Source organism: Papio anubis, chromosome 8 (assembly GCF_008728515.1).
Source record: "Papio anubis isolate 15944 chromosome 8, Panubis1.0, whole genome shotgun sequence".
Lineage (NCBI taxonomy): Eukaryota > Metazoa > Chordata > Mammalia > Primates > Cercopithecidae > Papio > Papio anubis.
In genome coordinates this window covers 63,048,633-63,064,327 of record NC_044983.1, presented here as the reverse complement: position 1 = coordinate 63,064,327, position 15,695 = coordinate 63,048,633, and the positions used below count along the sequence as shown (strand labels likewise).

The 15,695-nt window shown below is 40.1% G+C and overlaps 1 protein-coding gene across 5 annotated transcripts in view; it reads left to right on the top strand.

The window, feature by feature from the left end:
- The window catches only part of ARFGEF1 (ADP ribosylation factor guanine nucleotide exchange factor 1), a 144,946-nt gene that overhangs the window by 20,602 nt on the left and 108,649 nt on the right, over positions 1 to 15,695 (top strand). Inside the window, exon 2 of one of the 5 annotated variants that reach the window (XM_021942404.2) lies at positions 8,326 to 8,581. The exons of the other annotated variants lie outside the window; for them this stretch is intronic. The gene's annotated coding sequence lies outside the window, so the exon portion shown is untranslated. The remainder of the gene's footprint in view (positions 1 to 8,325; positions 8,582 to 15,695) is intronic. 5 annotated transcript variants of the gene reach the window in all.

Genomic DNA, 15,695 nt, shown 5'->3' with positions numbered 1-15,695 from the left:
TAAGCACATTCGACTTAAATGGGTTGATGAAAAAATGGATTTAATTATGGTTATATTGAGTTCGAATGCATGTGGGACACATGAGTAAAGATGTTTGGTTGATAGTAGTTTATAACATGACAAAAGCCTAGTGGAGAGATCTGAGTTGTAGATCAAGGTTTAGGTGTTACCAACATATGTTACCCAGTTAGGTCTTTTGGAGAAAAAGAGATGTATATTAAGTTATCTGGTAAATTTACACTGTCATTTATTGCTTTTTTGTTATTGTTGTTGTCGAGATGGAGTGTTGCTCTGTCACCCAGACTGGAGTACTGTGGCGCGATGTCTGCTCACTGCAACCTCCACCTCCTGGGTTCAAGCAATTCTCCTGCCTCAGTCTCCCGAGTAGCTGGGATTACAGGCGTCTGCCACCATGCCTGGCTAATTTTTGCATTTTTAGTGGAGATGGGGTTTCACCATGTTGGCCAGGCTGGTCTCAAACTCTTGACCTCAGGTTATCCACCCCCTCTCAAAGTGCTGGGATTACAGGCGTGAGTCACCATGCCTGGCATTTATTCCTTTCTTTAGAAAACATTTAAGTATATATTTGTTCCCAATTTTATTGTAAGCCTGATGAATGTAAAGATAAGATATAAAATATAGTCTTTGCTTTTAAGGAGGAGATTGAAGGAGATGAATACATAAAATAATTTCAATATGCTAAGGTAAGTAGTGATAGTAATAATTGGAGGAAGCTATGGGAATAGAGAAGCGTAATTATCTTAGCCTAGAAGTGCAGGAGAAGACTTTTTGGTGAAGATAGGCTTTTGTTTTTGTTTTTAAGAGACAGGGTCTCACTTTCTTGCCCAGGCTAGAGAGCAGCAGTGCAGTCATAACTCATAGCAGCCTCAAACTCCTGAACTGAAGTGATTCTGCTACCTTAGCCTGCCTCCCTAGTAACTAGGACTATAGTCACATGCCACCATGCCTGGCTAATTTTTTCTTTAATGTTTTGTAGAGGTGGGGTCTCTCTATATTGCCCAGGCTGATCTTGAACTCCTGGCCTCAAACAACCATCCCCACTGGGCCTCCCAAAGTGTTGGGATTATAGGCATGAGCCACCACGCCTGGCTGATAACATCTATTTATTCTAGAAGGATGAATGGATTTTAGCCAGGAAAAGATGGGTGGAAAAAGTATTCTGGGGAAGAAGGAGCATCATTAGCTAGGCATGAATAGCCGAATAAACCCAAAGTGTGAGAGAGTTACCTAGAAGGTTGGCATTTTAAGAGACTTAAGTGTACAGCAGGAATGGTAGGAGATGAGGCTCATGGAAAGTGTTATAGGTAAGGATGGTTGGAAAACCACTGAAAGGGGTTTTAGTTGAGATTGACAGAACATATGACTGAGGCAGCCTTGAAAGGTTGGACGTACTGGTGGTGGGATGGAATTCAGGCAGAGGACACCATTTGAGCAAAAGCCTAGAGGTGTGAAATGGCAGATCTTTACAGTGGATTTATAGTGTTCCTTTACAATTGGAGTGTGGAATGCAAGGAAGGGCATGCAGAGAGATGAGAGTGGTAGGCAGGAGCCAAATCATGGAGGCTTTTGTGTGCCATGCTGAAGAGCTTTATCTTGTCATGATCACTCTTGCACTATGTAGAAGACGGATTAGAGCCAGTAGGCCCGATGAGTGATGAAGCCCTGACCCAAAGTTAAAGTGGCAGAAAGGATGGAGAAATCAAAATTAAGGCATTAAAACAGAAGTTCTCATCCTTGGCTATCCAAATACACTAAGATCACCCATGGGGCTTCTTAAAAATACAACCAACTACATCACATTACTGGAGATCTTGCTTCACTAAGTTGGAGGATGGATGTAGGCAACCTATTTTGCTTTTTATTTTTGTTTTTTACATACAGTAAATTTGACTTTCTTTTTTACTGTACAGTTCCATGAATTTTAACACACGTGAAGATTTGTGTAACCTCTATCACAGTTGGGATACAGAATAGTTTTAGCACTCCCAAAAACTCCCTCATGCTTATAGTCACACCATTTCTCACATGCCTAACCCCTGGCAACCACTGATCTGTTCTCTGTTGTCATTTTAAGAATGTCATAAATATGGAATGATACAGTATGGAGGCTTTTGAGACTGGCTTTTTTCACTCAGCATGCATTTAAGATTTATCCAAGTTGTTGCATGTATTAGTAGTCTTGTTTCTTTTTTTGTTTGGTTTTTTTGAGATGGAGTCTCACTCTATTGCCCAGGTGGAAGTGCAGTCGTGCGATCTGCTCATTACAACCTCCTCTTCCTGGGTTCAAGCGATTCTCCTGCCTCAGCCTCCCGTGTAGCTGGATTACAGGCGCCTGCCACCACGCTTGGCTAATTTTTGTATTTTTAGTAGAGACAGGGTTTCACCATGTTGGCCAGCCTGACCTGGCCTCAAACTCCTGACCTCAGGTAATCCACCTACCTCGGCCTCCCAAAGTGCTGGGATTACAGGCATGAGCCACCGTGCCCAACTGTCTGTTTCTTTTTTACTGCTGAGTGTATGGATGTCGTATAGTTTGTGTTACACTCATTGAAGGGCATTTGAGTTGTTTCCAGTTTTGGCAGTATGACTAGAGCTGCTATAAATAGTCATGGACAGATTTTTACATGAACTTAAGTTTTCATGTTTGTCTAGGGTAGATACCCAGAAGTGGGATTGCTGGGTCATATGGTAAGTATATGTTTAACTTCATGAGAAACTTACAAACTGTTTTCTTTTTTTTTTTTTTTTTTTTTGAGACGGAGTCTCGCTCTGTCGCCCAGGCTGGAGTGCAGTGGCCGGATCTCAGCTCACTGCAAGCTCCGCCTCCTGGGTTCACGCCATTCTCCCGCCTCAGCCTCCGGAGTAGCTGGGACCACAGGCGCCCGCCACCTCGCCCGGCTAATTTTTTGTATTTTTTAGTAGAGACGGGGTTTCACCGTGTTAGCCAGCATGGTCTCGATCTCCTGACCTCGTGATCCGCCCGTCTCGGCCTCCCAAAGTGCTGGGATTACAGGCTTGAGCCACCGCGCCCGGCCACAAACTGTTTTCTTAAAGTGGCTATGCTATTGTACATTTCTACCAGCAGTGTATTTGAGTTCTAGTTGCTCCATATCCTTACCAACTCTTGGGAGTGTCAGTATTTTTAAAATTTAACCATGTTAATAGGTGTGTAGCATTACATCATTGTGGTTTTCATTTGTATTTTCTTAATGGCTAATTGTGTTGAGCACCGGGTGTTTTTTTTGTTTTGTTTTGTTTTGTTTTTGAGATAGCATTTCGCTCTTTCGCCCAGGCTGGAGCGCAGTGGTACGATCTCGGCTCACTGCAACCTCTGCCACCCCAGATTCAAGCGATTCTCTTGCCTCAGCCTCCCAAGTAGCTGGGATTATAGGCGCCTGCTACCAGGCCCAGCTAATTTTTGTATTTTTAGTAGAGACGGGGTTTTGCTCTGTCGGCCAGGTTGGTCTTGAAATCCTGACTTCAGGTGATCCACCCGCCTGGGCCTCCCAAAGTGCTAGGATTACAGGTGTGAACTATTGCGCCCAGTCCGAGCATCTTTTTTTATGTTTATTTGCCATGCGCATATCCTCTTTGGTGAATGTCTAAGTCTTTTGCCCATTAAAAAATTTGGTTGTATTTTTACTGTTGAGTTTTAAGAGTTTTTAAAGTATATATTCTAGATATAAGTCTTTGCCAGATAAACAATTTGCACATATTTTCTGTAGCTTACCTTTTATTCTCTTAACATTGTCTTTCACAGAGCAATCATTTTAATCTTGATAAATCTATTTTTTTCTTTTACGTCACATGCTTTTGGTATTGTATCTAATAACTCTGCCTAATCCAAACTCACAGAGAGTTTCTCCTATGTTTTCCAAAAGTTTGATAGTTTTTTGTTTTACATTTAGATCTGTCATCTATTTAAGTTAATTTTTGTATAAGGTGGGAGTTTTAGGTCAAGACTTACTATTTTTGGTTTTTTTGCAAATGGGTGTCTAATTCCAACACTATTTGTTGAAAAGATTATCCTTTCTCCATTGAATTGCACTTGTACTTTTGTCAAAAATTAATCATCTATACTTCTGTGGGTCTGCATCTGGACTCTGTTCCATTGATCTGTGTTTCTCTCTTTAATACTACATTGTTTTGATTATTATAATTTTAAATTCTTATAATTAGAGATAGGGATTTCTCCCAAGTTATTCTTCTTTATTAGTATTGTTTTGTCTATCCTAGCCTTTTTTAGCAAATTTTAGAATCTGTTTATGTGCAGAAAATCCTGTTAGAATTTTGATTGGCAGTGGATTAAATCTGTAGATAATTTTGGGGAAATCTTTATTGTTTTTATACTTTCAGTCCATGAACATGATATATTTATTGTTTTTTAGTTCTTTGATTTTTTTGTCAGCATTTCTTTCAGTATATATTTTATATGTGTTTTGTTAAGTTCATACTTAAGAATTTTATTTTGTGGGGAGTTATTGTGAATATTTTTGTTTTGTTTTTGTTCTGTTTTGAGACAGGGTCTCATTCTATTGCCCAGGCAGTGCCATGACCCCAGCTCACTGCAGCCATCACTTTCTGAGCTCAAGTGGTCCGTCCTCCTGCCTCGGCCTCCCAAGTAGCTGGGACTACATACATGCACCACCCTGCCTAATTTTTAAACTTTTTTGTAGAGATGGAGGTCTCACTGTATTGCTCGAGCTGGTCTTGAATTCCTGGACTCAAGCCATCTTTTTGCCTCAGCTTTCCAAAGTGCAGGGATTACAGGTGTGAACCATTGCACCTGGCTGTAAATAGTATTTTTTTAAAACTTTGGGTTTCCAGTTGTTCATTGCTAATATATAGAAATGTGATTGAGTTTTGCATGTTGCAGCCTTCCTAAATTCATTTATGAATTCTTAGAGTTTTTTTCTTCTTCAAGATCTCTTGGGATTTTTTACTTAACTAATCATGTAATCTGTGAATAAGAGCTATTGTATTTCTCTCTAACTTATAAACCTTTATTTACTTATTTACACTGTCTGGGATGTTCAGTACAAAGTTGAGTAGAAATGATGAGAGGGTTTCCACACCCAACCAGCTCTTGGTTTTGTGTGGCTACTGTTTATCATTCTCCTCTATTGCTGGGTTACTGAGAGTTTGCAAAATCATGAGTGGATGCTGAGTTTTGTCAAATTATTTTTCTGTATCAATTGAAATGATCATGTGATTTTTTTCTTCTTTAGCCTATTCTGTGGTAGATTACATGGGTTGACTTTTTTTTTTTTTTTTTTTCAAACGGAGTCTTGCTCTGTCACCCAGGCTGGAGTGCAGTGGCACAATCTCAGTTCACTGCAAGCTCCACCTCCTGGGTTCAAGCAATTCTTGTGCCTCTGCCTCCCGAGTAACTGGGACCACAGTCAAGTGCCACCATGCGTGGCTAATTTTTATATTTTTAATAGTTTCACAATGTTGGACTGGTCTCAAACTCCTGACCTCAGGTGATGTGCCTGCCTCGGCCTCCCACAGTGCTGGGATTACAGGTGTAAGCCACCACTCCCGACCTTTTTTTTTTTTTTTTTTTGGATATTAGTTTTGTGTCTTTAGAATAAACCTCAGTGGGTCATGGTATTTAATTCTTTTTATAGCATGCTGGATTCTGGTTAGTATTTGATTGATGATTTTGGCATCTATATTCATGAGTGATATTTGTCTGCATTTTTCTGTACTGCCTTTGTTCAGTGCAATTCTGATGCTAACTACATCATAATTTGGTTCTGGAGTTGAGTCATATTTCACAGGTTAAAGGCATAGTCCTTGGCAAAACTGTTTTCACTTCAGATACCAGCTATATGCTTGAGAGTTTCCAGACCACCTGCACTTCTGACCAACTGGCTACAAATTCAGGGGTTTCTGTTAGCTCCTCGTGTTAAGTAGAGCAACTCACAGAACTCAGGAAAGTGCTGTTTCAGGATTGTGGTTTTGTTATAAAGGACACAAATTAGGATAATTCAAAAGGAGAGAACTATAGGATGAGTTTGGAAGGGCCCCAGACACAAAGCTTTTGTGTCCTCAGAATGCTTTACCCTCCCAGCTCATCGATGTGTATCACTAACCAGGAAAGCTCACCCAAGCTTTGGGTGTCCAGAGTTTTTGTTGGGGTGGCATTACACAGGAATTATTGAGTGAGTCATTGGTCACATGATTGAATCTGAACTGCAGCCCCCTCCCGGAGCTCTTTGGAGATGGGGCTGAGATCATATGGTTCAAAGCCCAAACTTTACTCACATAGTTGGTCTTTCACTAATCCCTATCCTGAAACTGTCAGAGGGGTTTACCATGAATAATAAAGATGCTCCTATCAGGAAGTTTCAGAGGATTAGAGGCTCCCTCCCTGAACCAAGAACAAAGACCAACAAGATTCTTAATGATACAACAGTCCAGGCTGGGAATGGTTGTTCGTGCCTCTAATCCCAGAACTTTGGGAGGTCGAGGAGGGCAGATCACTTGAACCCAGGAGCTCAGGACCAGCCTGAGCAACATGGCAAAACCCTGTCTCTACAAAAAATACAAAAATTAGCTGGGTATGGTGACGCATACCTGTGTCCTAGCTACTCGGGAGGCTGAGGTGGGAGGATCATGGAGCCTGGGGAGGTTTAGGCTGCAGTGAGCTGTGATTGCACCGCTGCACTCCAGCCTGGGCAACCGAGTGAGACCCTGTCTCAGGAAAAAACCAAAAAGAATAATACAACAGTCCAGTTTTGTTATCAAGGTAATATTGGCCTCGGGAAAGCAACTGAGATGTGTTTTATCCCTTAATATTTTCTAGAGGAGATTGTACAGAATTGATATAAATTCTTTTATAAACATGGTAGAATTCTCAGGTGAAACCATCTGGTCCAAGATATTTCACTTTTGGTAGTTTTTAAACTATGAATTCAATGTCTTTAATAGTTACAGGACTATTCAAATGATCTATTTCGTATTGGAAGAATTGTGGTAACTTGTGATTCTTGAGGAATTGGTCTATTCATCTCAATTCTCAGATTTATGTAGTAGAATTGTTTGTACCTAGTCCCTCTTAATGTCTGCAGTGTTTGTAGTGATACCCTGCTTTATTTTTTCCTTCCTCTTGCTGGAGTTTCAATTTTATTGATCTTATCAATCAGCTTTTTAAATAGATTTTTCCTATGTTTCTATTTTCAGTTTTGTTGATTTCTGCTCTTGTATTTATTATTTTTCCTTTTTTTCTGCTTGCTTTGGGTTTATTCTGTGCTTCTTTTCCTAGTTTCTTAAGGTGGGAGCTTAGATTTGTGACTTTTTTCTAATGAAGTATTAAGTGCTGTAAGTCTCCCTTTAAGGATGCTTTAGCTGTATCCCATAAAATGTTATATTTTTATTTTTATTGAGTTCCATGTGTTTTTAAAAAATTTCCCTTAAGACTTCCTCCTGACCCATGGATTATTTAGAAGTGTGTTGTTTAATTTCCAAGTGTTTGGAAATACTAGTTTTTCTCCATGATTCCTATTTTTATTTCATTTTGGTAGAGAACACATTCTGGGCTGCTCTGCGTATGGAGTAGCCATTCTTTTATTCCTTTACTTTCTTAATAAACTTGCTTTCACTTTACTCGGAAAAAGAAGAACACACTCTGTATGATCTCAGTTCTTTTAACTTTGTTGAGATTTGTTTTATGGCCCAGAATATGGACTGTCGTGGTGAATGTTCCATGGACATTTAAAAATAATGTGTGTCTGTCTGTTATTCAGTGGAGTATTCTATAAATTTATACCCTGCCGACTGATGGTGTTGTTCAGTTCTGTATCCTTAGTGATTTTTTTTGTCTAGTAGTTGTATTGTTGTAAGAGGGATGTTTAATTCTTCAGCTATAATAGCAGATTTGTCTGTTTGTCCTTTCAGTTCTATCCATTTCAATTTCATGTTATTTTGAAGCTCTTTGTTATATACACATTTAGGATTACTATGTATTGATGTATTTGACCCTTGTATCATTGTGTAATATCCTTTGTTCTGGTCACTTTTTGTTTTCAGTTCTACTTTATCTGATATTAATATAGCCATGCCTGCTTTCTTTTGATATCTTTTTCCATCTGTTTACTTCCATCCTACTATATTACACAGGTGTGTGGGTATGTGTGTTTTCTTTCTTAAGAGATGGTCTTGCTCTGTTGCCTAGGTTGGAGTGCAGTGGTGTGATCATAGCTTGCTCAAGCAGTCCTCCTGTCTCAGCCTCCTGAGTAGCTGACACTACAGGCACATGCCACCATGCCCACCTAGCTAATTTTTAAATTTTTTTTATAGAGTTGGGGTCCTGCTATGTTTCCCCGACTGCTTTTGAACTCCTGGGCTCAAAGATTTTGGGATCATGGAGGACAGGAGCCAGGACTAGATTGCAGCTCCGGACAGAGCAGCATGCGGAGGCTTGCATTGTGAGTTTTAGCTCCAGATCGACTGCAAGAACAAACCAGCAATCCTGAGAGGACCCACAGACCCTCTGAAGGAAGTGGACTGCTTCTGCAGGACCCGGGAGATCCCCCCGCCCTCCCTGCCAAATACTGTGAGTGCCCCAACTGCAGAAGTGGGAAAGGGAGACCCTCCTCTCCTGAACACACACCCCCACTGGAGATGCTGAAGGTCTGTTTGCGGGAGAAGTTTCTAACTTTACCTGGAGCTGAGTCAAGTTAGTTGAGCCAAGCGAAATACAGGGGTAGAGGAAGCAGCAGAAAGGCCCTGAGAGCTTGCTAGGTCCCCAAGCAGCCCATTCCTGTCTGGCACCACAGAGATCCATCGAGATTGGCCAGAGGGGCAGGGGGTAAAACTCCACTGGGAGAAGGAATTCTCTAGCTGAATTTTGTAACAATTTGAATGAGAAGCCTCCTGGTCAGAACTCAGGGGAGGGTTTTAATCCATCTGTGCTTGTAGACTTCATAGTCAGGGGAAGAACTAAAGCCCTTTTCTTTCGCAGCTGGGAGGCAGAAAGCCTTAGGCAAGTTTTTAAGCTCCTTTTGCCCTCCACCTGGAAACAGACTTGGGGCTGTTTTAGGGGAGCAAGGTGGGAGTGAGACTGACCCTTCGGTTTTTCTGGGAACTGGGTGAGACTTGTGACTGCCAGCTTTCCCCCACTTGGCTGATAACCTGGATGACTCAGCAGAGGCAGCCATAATCTCCTAGATACACAACTTCAGTGACCTGGGAATTTCACTCCCATCCCCCACAGCAGCTATAGCAAGACCCACCCAAGAAGAGTCTGAGCTCAGACCTGCCTAGCCCCTCCTCCACCTGATGGTCTTTCCCTACCCACCCAGATAGTGTAAGATAAAGGGTGAGGTGTATAATCTTGGGAGTTCTAGGGCCCTGCCCACTGCAGGTCCTTCTCCACACTAGTACAGCTGATACTTTCTGGAAGGCGCCACTCCTGGCAGGAGGCCAACCAGCACAAAAATAGAGCATTAAACCATCAAAGCTAAGAATCCTCACGGAGTCCATTGCACCCTCCACCACCTCCGCCGGAACTGGCACTGGTATCCATGGCTAATCACAGGACTCTGTTCAGACAAGCCCCAGTACCAAGCTCGGAACTGGGTAGACTCGCTGGGTGCCTAGACCCAGAAGAGAGACAACAATCACTGCAGTTCGGCTCACAGGAAGCCACATCCATAGGACAAGGGGGAGAGTACTGCATCAAGGGAACACCCTGTGGGACAGAAAAATCTGAACAACAGCCTTCAGCCCTAGACCTTCCCTCTGACCGAGCCTACCCAAATGAGACGGAACCAGAAAACCAACCCTGGTAATGTGACAAAACTAGGCCTGTCAGCATCCTGCAAAAATCATACTAGTTTACCAATAGTGGATCCAAACCAAGAAGAAATCCCTGATTTACCTGAAAAAGAATTCAGGAGGTTAATTCTTAAGCTCATCAGGGAAGGACCAGACAAAGGCGAAGCCCAATGCAAGGAAATCCAAAAAATGAACTCCTGAGCTCAAGTGATCTTCCTGGCTCAGCCTCCCAAGTAGCTGGGATTCTAGGTGCACAGTACCACACCCAGCTAAATGTCTTCTAATTGTTGTGCTTAGACCTTTTATATTTAATGTAAATTTATATACAAGGGCATAAGTCTGCTATTTTACTTTTGCTTTCTGTTGTTCCCTCTGTTTTTCGTTGTCCATTTTCCTGCCTTTATGTGGACTTCTTGAAAAATTTTTAGAATTCCATTTGATTGTTCTGTTGGAGTTTATATTTGATTTTTGGTGGTTGTACTAGACATTACATTATTCATACATGGCTTTTCACAGTATACTGATGTCAGCATTTTACCAGTTTGAGTAACCTGTAGAAAAACCTTAGCTCCATTTAGGTCCTTTTATCTTCCCTTTCTATAGTATTGTGTTAAATAGTTCCCCTACATACATTAGGAACCACATAAGACAGTGTTTTATTTTTTGTGTTAAATGTGTAGCATAATTTTTAAAACTCAAGAGAATAGTGTTGTACGTTTCTGTATTTTTACACTTCCCATTCTTCACGGTGTTTCAAAACTTATGATTTCCTTCGTGTTGGAAGAACTTCAGTTATTCTTTTAGGATAGATCTTGTGGTGACAGGTTTTTTTTTTTTTTTTTTGGTTATCCTTCATCTGAGAAGATCTTGATTTTACTAAACTTTATTCCTTTAGGATTTTTCACAGATTATCTGTATAACTCTGGGTGACAGATCTTTTCTTTCAGCTCTTGGAAATGTTGTGCCACATCCCCCATTGGCTTCCATAGTATTCAATAAGAAATCCACTGTCACTCTAATCATTTTTCTTCTATCGGTATTATGTCATTTCTTTCTACCTGCTTTCAAGATTGTTTTGTCTTTAGTTTTCTGGGGTTGGATTCTGATGTGTCTTGACTTGGATTTCTATCCTGTTTGGGTTTGCTCAGCTGAATCTATAGGTTTGTGTATAATACCAAAGTATTTTGTATTAGTGGTTACAACCCAGCATTGGATCATGAAGTCATTTTTGTGGCCTATGGCTGGTGTTATGATTGGTTTTTAATAGAATAGGAAATGAAAATATATCCCAGAATAACAAGGATAATAATTAAATTTTTATTTCCATAACATATATGTAGGTGTTTTCTGGGATCCAGGATAGTGGTGTGCAGTTAGAAACGTTGGAAAACTATTGATTAAGACCATTCACAAGATTTTGTTTTGTTTGAAAAAAGAGGCTGGTTAACACCCCCCTTATCTGAGACTCTGATGCTGATGAGTAAAAAGTATTTTTTTCTCCATATCACCTGGGCTTCATAGTTTGTTTCTTCTAACCAGTTAAATTGTTTAAAAACTTATGAATCTAAGTAGAGGTTACACTTTGTATAAACTCAAAACAGATGGCTTTAGGAACAGTGTCACTCTCTGTCCCTGATGTTATATGTAATAATCATAAATAGGGAAGGTATGCAAAGGAAAAGGAAAGAAAATAGCAAAGAACAAGATGTTATTTTTTTCTTTCTCTTATAGTTCTCCAGAATATGGTAGCGTTTATTAAATGTCTGCTTACTATGTAAGTCACACTGTGCTAGATGCTAGGAATGCAAAGAAGAATGAAAAATGTCCCTGTTGTATGTAACAGATCACTAAAGCTTATTCTTCTGGTGTAGCTGAAATTTTGTATGCTTTAATCATTATCTCTCTTTTTCCCATTTATGTACCTCCTCTAACCTCTGGTAACCCTCATTCTACTCTCTACTTCTATCAGTTTGACTTTTTTAGATTCCACATACAAGTAAAATCATGTGTCTTTCTGTGCCTTTTTTCACTTAGCGTAATATCTTCCATTTTTTCACTTAGCGTAATATCTTCCATTTTTTCACTTAGTGTAATATCTTGCCTATGTTGTCGCAAATGACAGGATTTCCTTCTTTTTAAGGCGGAATGGTATTCCATTTTGTATATTTTATAAGATTCTCTTTATCCATTCATCTGATGATGGACACCTAGGTTGCCTCCATATCTTAGCTACTGTGACTGTAATAAGTAATAATGCATTATATATTTCAAAATTACTAAAAGTAGATTTTAAATGTTTTTACAATAAAAAATAAAGTATGTGACTTGGATTTGTTAATTAGCTTGATTTGGTCATTCCATATTGTAAAAACATATCAAAACACCTAATTGTACCCCATAAATATATAATATGTACAATTAATATGTGTCCATTAAAATAATAAAATTAAATTTAAAAATAAAAAGTTCCTTGCATTCTGGTAGCTCAGAATCAAAGGTAAGCAAATAATCTCAGTGCTTTATAAATAAGTGCCTTATAAAAATTGGTCCTTGGTTCTATGGGAGCACATAAGCAGGGATGATGAGTGAGAATGGCAAATGGGCAAGAGGCTGAGGCTGTGGAATATTTCACTTAAGAGGTGAAGTTCAGCCTCCATCCATCTTGAGGGGAGGAGTCAGGGATTGCCAGGCATATTACAAAGGAATTGATTTAGGGAACAAAGCCCTAGCTGCATTTTATTAAGCTCTGTATCTGTTAACCATGTGGTTTCCTTATCTGAATTTTCACAACACATTAAAAGAACTTTCCATGATCCTGGCAATCCTTTTGTACCTCTAGGTAGCTCTCTCCCATTTGCCAAGAAGTTATTTCAAACCCCATTCTCTCTAAGCCTCTTTAACTTTTCCTATTCCAGGTATCTATCTTTGTATAATAAACCACCCAAGACTTAGTAGTGTAATGCAGTGATCATTTTATTATGCTTACAGGTTCTGTGTGTCAGGAATTCAGATGGGGTATGCTGCTGCTCCACAGTGTCTGGGGCCTCAGCTGGGCAAACTGAAATGACTGAGGGAGATGTGAATGGCCAGGAACTGGAATCCTCTGGAGCCATCTTTACTTACATGTCTGGTGCCTGGATGGTGATGACTTTGAAAGCTGGGCTCAGCTGGAACTGGTGACGGAACTATTTTTATGTAGCCTCCATGTGGCTTGGGCTTCTCACAATAGGGCCACTGGGCTCCAAGAGGGGATGCCTGGAAAGCCAGTAATTCTGTTATAAGAGAATCAGCCAGGAGCTGCTTGGCCTTTCTGACCTAACCTCAGCTGTTGTTAACTGTCACTTCCACTGCATTCTGTTGGCTATAAATGAATGTCTAAGGCCAGCCCAGATTTAAGGGGAGGGGAATTAGACTATCTCCTGGTGGCAAGGTCACTCTGTAGAAGAACATGTGGGATGGCAGACACCATAGTGGTCTTTTTGGGAAATATAGTCGGCCACACTCTCTCCCAGTTTTCAAATTCATAAATCTTGATTCTTGCTGAATATTGCTATTTAAATATCCCACACTTACTTAAAATAAAACATGACCATTAACTCTTCTTCATTCCTACTCCTCCAACTCTACCCCTGCACATTGAGAAAATGGCATTGTGGCTAAGTACCTCTGTTATCCAGTTATGCAAGCCAGAACCCCTTTTCTTCTTAATATATCCTTGCCCTACTAGGTTAATGAGATTGTTCCATTCTTCTTCCTTGTCCATGGAATTTACATTTACTAATAATTTCTTAGAATAGTGCTTGCACACATAAAGTTTGAGTCAGATCACAGAAATACTGAAGTTAACTTTTGTAGTCACATTCCTTTCTTCAGACTTGGCTCAAAGCTACTTGTGATTAATTGGTGGCTGGTTTGATTCTCTTTCTAGAGAATTTTCCTTTGTGAGTTTATACATTTAAAAGAAAGAGGAAAGCAGGAAAGAAACACAAAAAGATGAATTCCATAAATATTTTTGAATACTAGCAGCATTATGGTAATTGATATATAGACTCCCACAGTTACTGCTTTGAAGGAGACAATGCTTTGGATGTGTAGGTTCTAATGTGTTTATTAAAAACTATCCATTTGTGGCTGGGCGCGGTGGCGCACGCCTGTAGTCCCAGCACTTTGGGAGGCCAGGGCGGGTGGATCACCTGTGGTCAGGAGTTCAAGACCAGCCTGGCCAACATGGTGAAACTTCGACTCTACTAAAAATACAAAAATTAGCTGGGCATGGTGGCGGGCGCCCCGTAATCCCAGCTACTCAGGAGGCTGAGGCAGGAGAATTGTTTGAACCCGGGAAGAGGAGGTTGCAGCGTCCTGAGATTGCACCACTGCACTTTAGCCTGGGCAACAGAGTGAGACTCCGTCTTAAAAAAAGGAAAACAAAACAAACAAAACTATCCGTTTGCCTTTGAGAGCTTTCCTTAAATTACCACTGTAGTTTGCATTGAGTAGCTGCTATCACTTTGTAAATTACACTATATATAAGACAAAATTGATGTAATGAGAGGTAAATACAAATAATTCATAGTGTGTAGATAATAAAATTTGTTGAATCCATATAAATTTTATTTTGGGGGTTGTATTTGTACTGTCAAAGTGGAAAAAAGAGCAGCTAAACAAGTTGATAGTTAAAATAATACTATGAGGGGAGATGTTTAATATACTTAGGAGATTAGGTATAACTTGTACATACTCAGTTTAAAAAAAAAAAAGTCTTTCCTGTTCATTAAACAAGTCCTGCGCCTTATAAACAGTGTTGACTTGGCTAGAAAATATTACATAGAAATTCCATAAATAAGCAATTCTTAAGTTTTAAATTGTATGCCATTCTTAGTAGCATGATGAAATCTTGCCCTGTCCTACCCAGGATGTGAATCTTTGTCCAGTGTCTCCATGTTTTATAAGCTACCTTCCCGTTTAGTCACTTAGTAACCATCTCAGTTATCACAACTGACTGTTGCATTAGGGCATGCTTGTGTTCAGGTCACCCTTATTTTACTTAATAGCCCCAAAGCACAAGAGTGGTGATACTGGCAGTTCAGATATGCCAAAGAGAAGCTTGTGAAATGCTTTCTTTAAGTGAAAAGGTGAAAGTTCTCAACTTAAGAAAAAAAAATCATATGCTGAGGTTACTAAGATCTGTAGTAAGAAAGAATCTTCTGTCTGTGAAATTATGAAGAAGGAAAAAGAATTCTTGCTAGTTTTGCTGTCGAACTTCAAACTGAAAATTACGGCCATAGTATGTGATAAGTGCTTAGTTAAGATGAAAAAGGCATTAAATTTGTCGTGAAAGACGTGAACAGAAACGTGTTCTAGTTGACAGAAATCAAGTTTGATTTAATCTGAGGTTTCAGGCATCCACTGAGGTCTTGGAATATATCCCCTGCAGATGACGGGGGAATGTAATGTGTTTGCCATGATAATTGTAGAATGATATTTTTCAGTTCTTTTGCGCCAGTTATTAGAAGTTTGCTTAAATATAGCACAATGTAGTGGGTAATACGCTAGTCTAAGACTAGAGAAACAAGGCCGCGCGCGGTGGCTCATGACTGTAATCCCAGCACTTTGAGAGTCCGAGGCCAGCTGATCACCTAAGGTCAGGAGTTCAAGACCAGCCTGACCAACATGGAGAAACCCTGTCTCTACTAAAAATACAAAATTAACTGGGTGTGGTGGCGCATGCCTGTAATCCCAGCTACTCGGGAGGCTGAGGCCGGAGGATCGCTTGAACCCGAGCAACAAGAGCGAAGCTCCATCTCACAAAAACAAACAAACAAAACGACTAGAGAAACAAGTTTCTGGATCACTGCCTCTCAGCTATCTGACCTTAGAACTGGCCATTTTTT